General features: G+C 37.6%; 1 pseudogene; it reads right to left on the bottom strand.

Moving 5' to 3' along the window:
- Positions 1 to 3,579: 3,579 nt before the first annotated feature.
- Positions 3,580 to 6,974, bottom strand: LOC102825745 (annotated as a pseudogene).
- Positions 6,975 to 7,278: the final 304 nt, after the last annotated feature.

Raw genomic sequence — 7,278 nt, 5'->3', positions numbered from 1 at the left:
CAAATAATAACTAGCAGATAAGTATTTGATTTGCTCTGAGTAACTATATTATAAAATGATACTACAATATAAAATATTTTATAATATGGTTCTATTCAAAGTGCTTTTTATGAAAATTATTTTGGGATTCAAATCCATTACAACAAACTTCATTTGGACAGTTAATAATTAAACCTAGCTATATAAACCTTACCTTGAAAATTAAATAGGAGTTGAAATATTATGTATGCTTTTAATTTTCATAGCTTTATCTAAGTTTCCTGAAATGTGCATGATATTGTGTGAGATTAAATCTATATTAGGAATTCATAAATTATGGAACACTTTAAATTTAACACTATTATTATAACAGGTTTAATTTTCTTTCAGTATTATAAGTATCATAATGTTGTGTCAGCATTTTATAGACTTTTTTTCCTCTTTTCTAATGAGGTGCATGCCAATTTGTGTATTCTATGAATAACTGAATTAGGGAAATACATAAAGACTACTTGACTGAATAATAACATAACTATGAGCTTTTCTTTGAATGAAAGGACAAATTGAAGTGACCAATAAGCTATATAGTGTAGCCATGACATTAAGCATCTGGAAAGGAAGAAGAAAAAGATGTGAAAACTGGTAGTCCAGGTTCTGTGAGTGCTGTCAGCAAACATTATTACTCTTGGAAAACTGTACACATGATTCTGTGATTGGAAGTGAAGAAATAAAGTGAACAGAAAAAAGACAGAAGTGCATAAATTGGTATTTAATTTCTTTTGTTGTTGTTAAGTGCCATTGAGTCGGTTCCTACCCATAGCAACCTTGTATAGGGTTTCTAAGGAACAGCTGGTGAGCTTGAACCACAGACTTAGCAGTTCAAATGACTTTGCAGTCTGACACATTAGCCCACAGCGCCACACCTGGACTCCATTTAATCTCTAGAGAAGAGAAAAACAACTGATGCTGAAGGATAAGCACTGAACTGTTAACCACAAGGTTGTCGATTCAAACCCATCAGCTGTTCCTTGGAAATGCTGTACATGGTCACTATGAGTTGGTACCAACTTGGCAGCACTTAACAACAACAGCAGCAACAATTCTTATCAGAAAAAAACACAGATGGTGAAATGCCATGAATCTTATTTAACTAACAAACTTCCAGTGAGTAAGAAGACTGGAGAAGAACTGATGCATTTGAATTATTGTGTTGGAAAAGAATATTGAAAGTACTTCATGGACTGTCTGAAGAACAAACAAATATGCACTGGAAGAATTATAGTCAGGATATTTCTTAGAAGTGAAGATGGCTAGACTTTGTCTCTCAAACTTTTCACATGTTGTCCAGAGAAACCAGTCCCTGGAGAAGGATATCATGCTTGGTAAAGTGTTTGGTCAGTAAAAAAGAAGACATGAGCAGGATGGATTGACAAAATAGAAGAAACATTGAGCTTAAACATAGCAATTATGATGATGGCACAGGACCAGTTAGTATTTCGTTGTGTTATGCGTAGGGTCACTATAAGTCATAACCAACAGAACAACTCCTAAAATAGCATAACATAACATATCACAGCATAATGTAACGTTAAGTAACATAGCATAATGTAGTGTAACATAATGGTAGTGTAACGTAACATATCATAGTGTAGCATAGCATAACATAACAACAGAAAATAAAATAACACACCACAGTATAACAAGATATCTTTTTTATGATACCCTACTGGAATTCTGTAGTTCTGGTGTGGCATTGTAGTTTAATGCGCTGGACTGAAAGCTTGGTTTGAACTACAAGATCAGTGGTTCAAACTCACCAACTACTCCTTGGAAACCCTATACAGGGTTGCTATGAGTCAGAACAGACTCTATGTCACATAACAGCAATAACACTAGAATACTGGTTTAGTGCTGTAGGATAAGCAATGGACTGCAAACCACAGGGTTGGCAGTTTAAATCCACCAGATGTTCCTCAGAAACCCTGTACTGGGTCACTATGAAATATAATGTACTTGACGGCACTCAACAACAAACAACTGAAAATCTCAGCCTTCAACTGAAAATATTTCATCCCTAATGCAATTTCCTTGAGAACTTTGACTTAACCTCTTCAGTCAACATACAGGTTTTTAGTGATGGGTTTATTTATTTATTGTCTAATGATGAATATGATAGACATTGAGTGAAAATTCTAAGTTTGAATAGATATATGGAAAACAAATCCATGTTGCTTACAAATCAGTGTTCATTCCCATTTTACTATAACTGTAGATTGATGTACTTGTCATTCCTACCAGGTTCTACTCCAATTTCTCTTCTCTAAAATCATTATTTCTACTCTATCACATTTGTCTGAACTCTAGGAAAACCTCAGAACTATGTTTTCTAGGAGAAAATCAAAACAACATTCCCTAAATTACTAAATGATAATGTAAAATGATATAGGGAAGGAAATACTATTATAATATATTAATCTAATTAAATAAAATTCCAAAATTTTTACTTGAGTCTGCCATTTTTTTCTTAACTTTTTATTTGCGTTGAGTGAAGCTAAACAGGAAAAAAATCATCACCTTTACCCTCAATCAATCATAAATTTGCTTCATCTCAATCATTACAATCCTCTTCCTGCAACAACAGCCATCCTTCTTCCTCCCCATGGCTTCGTTTTACATCTTATTTTTCACAAATCAACAAAACAAAATGATAAGCACATACAAAAAAAAAACAAAAAAACATATATTCACATAAGTGTCCAAAGGAAACATTGTGCAAGCTTGCCTCCTGCCCACAGGAACACAGTCTTTTGCAGTCTATGTGCCTAGAGTCAGCATCTACTCTATCTCTGTGTGCCATCGCCTCTGTAACTGTCTGTACTATCACTGCTCCCCTAGGTAGGATCTCATGCTCTTCTCATGCCCTTCCTTCTTGATCATCCTGGAATTCTCTGTTCCTTAAATGAAAAATCAACTACTTCCCCCTTTTAGTTACACATCTTCTACAATTACAGTTTTGACAATTGCAATGAACTCTGTTAAAATTACTCACAATTGAATTATAAAATCCTATCACCATCTTCCCCCATTCCCTTTCAATAGATTCATCTGGAAAAGATGAAAATTATTCAGTGGGGATTCTATCTTACCCACCCCCTTGTTATGAAAGTAAGTACACTCATGAAAGTTTGTAAGCTAGCCACTTTCTGCATTTATAACTCCCCATTTTTGATATCCAATGTCTAAATTTCCTGTCCCTATCAACCCAGTGCTCTGAGGAAACAAGCCTGTGCATTGATATGAGGAATTCTTCCATTTTGGTTGGAATTTTGAGCAAATTCATCCATAAGCAAAGGTTCATTTCATCAAATTGTAGCAATTTACACTTGCTCACATTAACAAGCATCTTTATCTTCATCTGCTTAAACTATAGTCAGCTATGTCAAATGGGTATTAGCTGCAAATTTGGACATGCATGCCTGCCTACACTTCAGACCAGTTGATCATTTCACTCTCAGCTCTAGCCCCAGTGACTAGGTCAGTGCCCATGGGCTCAGGAGTTCATATATCTCCCTAAGCTTCAGAACAGCCAGTTCTTCCTCTTCATTCTTTTATCTCAGGGTCAACTAGTATCAATGGAATATGACCAAACTCATCCCATGTCTTCATTGCAGCATTTCCAAGACGATCAGGGTGGTCACCAGCAAGAATACTAGACTGCTCCTGGGTCCCTGTTCAGTGTAAGTCTTAGAAAGGTGTTTTCCCGATTGACTTTTCCTGCCTTGATGTGCCTTTGATATTCTAACAGCTAAACAATTTTCTTTCTTTCTTTTTTTTTTTTTTCCTACTTTCAATAAGAATCTTCTATTCTCTCATTTGTTCTTAGTTGGTCTGCATGTCTGTTGAAGTAAATTCTCGTTTCCCTTTTAGCTAATAAAATCAGTTGTAGGTTGAAGACAAGCTTTCTGTAATCATAATCCCTAATATTAATTTCTGATCATACTTAAATATCTGTTGTACAATCGTACGGAAACCAATATCCTCAAAACAGTCAAGCACATAAACATTTTCCCTCTCTTTAAATCATTCAGACTATGTCTTGATCCATGTGCCACGGAACTTTATGGTTCCAAGGTTGTGTGTATATTTACTTCTATCTCATTTAGTCCCTGCATACTTACCTAAATCTTCATTGTTCATCTGTCACCTTCCTTCTTTTTGTATATTGCCATTCCCCTTCTTGTACATTGGCATCCCTATCACCAGAACTAATATGTGTCTACGCCCTAACCAGTGAATTACGCTCTACTCCCTCCCACCCCTGGTATCCATAAAAGAATGTTTCTTTTAGTATGGAAATTCTTTCTTAATCTTTTACAATAATGGTCTTATGCAATATTTGGATTTTTGTAATTGATTAATTTCACTCAGCATAATGTCCTCAAGTTTCATCAATGCTATGAAGTGTTTTGCAGACCCTTCATTATTCCTCAAGATTGCAAATTATTTCATTAAATGTATGTACCAGAGTTTGTTTATACATTCTACATGGGCACTTAGACTGTCTCCTTTTTTTGTTTTGTTTTGTTTTTTGCTATTGCGAATAGTCCTGTGATATACATTGGTATGCTCGTGTTCTGGCTCATATTTCTTGTGGGTAAATACCAAGTAGAAAGATTGTTGGTTCTTACATGATACGCAGGATGATACAACCCTGCTTGCTGAACATGAAGAGGACTTAAAACATTTAGTGATGAAGATCAAAGACCACAGGCTTCGGTATGGATTACATCTCAATGTTAAGAAAACAAAAATTCTTATCACTGGACCAATAAGCAACATTGTTACCAACGGAGAAAAGATTGTAGTTGTCAAGGACTTCATTTTTCTTGGATCAACTATCAACACTCACAGAAGCAACAGTCAAGAAATCGAACGAAGTATTTCATTAGGCAAATCTGCTGCACAAGACCTTTTTAAGGTGTTGAAGAGCAAAGATGTCAGCTTGAGGACTAAGGTACACCTGACCCAAGCCATGGTATTTTCAATAACCTCACATGAATGCAAAAACTGGACAGTGAATAAGGAAGACCGTATAAAAATTCATGCTTTTGAGTTATGGCGTTGGAGAAGAATATTGAAAGTGCCAAGGTCTGCCAAAAGAACCAGTAGTCCATTTTTGAAGACGTCTAGCCAGAAGTGCTCCTTGGAGGCCAAGATGGCCAAACTTCGTCTCTCATACTTTGGACATATTGTCATAGTGACCAGGTGCTGGAGAAGGATATCATATTTGGTAAGGTGGAGGGTCAGAGAAAAAGAGGACGACTGCCAACGAGATGGATTGGCTTAGTGGCAGCATTGATGGACTCAAGCATGGCAACAGTAGTGAGGTTGGCCCAGCATCGCAGTGTTCCATTCTGCTATGCCTAAGTCTCTATGAGTCGGTACCAACTCAATGGCACCTAACAGCAACAACAACTATCTCTCCCTTGCCTTCTGCCTCTGGTATACTCCCTAAGGTGATACAGGGAGGGCAGACCGATCTATTGGCAGGAACCGCCAGCATTCTTCTAGAGTAGAATTCTGGCCAGTTCCTAAAGGGTCCTTCTTTTACAGGTTTTGGGGAAATAGCAAATTTATTAATATCGACGATGTTTGGAGAAAATTCAACTCCAGGACCTCCACAATTGAATAGAGAAGGAGTTCCACCAATAGCCCCAATTCCTTCCACTATAGCATCTTGGACAAAATGCTCAATTGTTGGTGGGGTCAATCCAAAATTCCATCTGGCATCATAGTGGCTGTGGTAGTAGCAGGCAAAAGAGCATGGGACATGGCAACTCTGTTGTTTATAGCATCTCCCATAGCCATCTGACCTATCCATATCTCCTGCTCTCTCACATTAGGAAAGGTTCCTTTGACTCCTTTCTGCTGTCAACGCATCATTTCTTCCTGTTGCCACTGCATCTCTGCTCTTCCTCCTGCCTGAGTTCCAGTTCTGTTAGTTTTTTGCTCATCTTGGTTGTGCAGTTCTTCCATCCGCCAAAGTTCTTCTTGGCACCTCATGAAATCCTGCCTCATTAGCATGACTCGGTGCTCATGGCGAGCAGCCTCTATCTCCATCTCCAGTTTCTCTCCAGCTTCCTTAATATTGTGGTACCTTTGGTCCTGCTGCTGCTTCTCTATCTCAATGAGTGCCTCCTAGTGCGTGGCATATTCATACTCAAAGGAGCCAGACTGTGCAAATCTGGGTGGATGCTCTCGCTCCTTATGAATTTCTGGTTCTTTATAACCAGCTTATCTGTAAGCCCCTCATTGTCATGTAACTGGTCCATGGGCTCCACTATCATAGGCTGAGAAAATATGGTTAGTAGGAAAGAGTATTCACTGTATCTATACAGAGCTTTACAAGCAGTTGGCTTACCTGAGAATTCAGCAATGCATTTTCCTGAGGATCTTCCTCAATCATCCACAATGACTACAGCCCTCTCTACTTGGCCAAACAGAGAAAAGGCCTCCTCTAGCAGTTTTGTGAACACATACTGAGGAAGGTTTTGGACTGTAAGGGATGCACTATGGCAGGCAAAGTTCACACGCAATTGCTTTCCATGGAGTGGCATGTTGTCTAACTCCACTCTTGCAATCACCGCTATATTTTGTGTTTCCAAGTGGATAAAGCCCAAAGTCCTTATCCTTAGGAATGAAGACTTATCCTTCCCATATTTCTTGAATAATTTCCTCATTTCCTCCTTAGTGATGTCAGGAGGAAGATTGCCCAGACAGAAAAGGCTACACTGGGTGAAGGTCTTCTCTCCGGGTTTCCAAAAATTCATCAGGTTGATAGTCAGTCCTTCATTTTGGCTGCTTGTCTGTTGTCAATTTGCAGGTACTTGAGGAGATATTGACTGCTGTTGCTGTTGATTGTGCTGCTGGTGGTGATGCTGATAATGCTTCTTTGAAGTATGGTTTTGCTTCTCCAGGTTAAAGGTTTTATTGCTCTGCAGTTTTAGCAGAGTCACAGCGATGCTATACCGCCTCTACCTTACTGAGAAAATGGTGTTGGTCGGCCAATGCTTTTTTATTTCATTAATCCTTTTAAAGATCCAACTTCTTGTCTTGTTTATTCTATTATTTTTCTGTTTTCTATTTCATTTATTTCAGCTGTAATCTTTATTGTTTTTTTGGGTTTTTTTTCCTTCTGGAGACTATAGGTTTACTTTGTTGTTTTTTGGTGTTTTTTTTTTTTTTTTTTTTTCCTAATTGATGGAATGGAATATTATATTAATGTATTGATTTTGGTTC

The sequence above is a fragment of the Chrysochloris asiatica genome, unplaced genomic scaffold, assembly GCF_000296735.1.
Source record: "Chrysochloris asiatica unplaced genomic scaffold, ChrAsi1.0 scaffold00066, whole genome shotgun sequence".
In the NCBI taxonomy this organism is placed as follows: domain Eukaryota; kingdom Metazoa; phylum Chordata; class Mammalia; order Afrosoricida; family Chrysochloridae; genus Chrysochloris; species Chrysochloris asiatica.
This window is presented reverse-complemented; position numbering and strand designations above follow the sequence as displayed.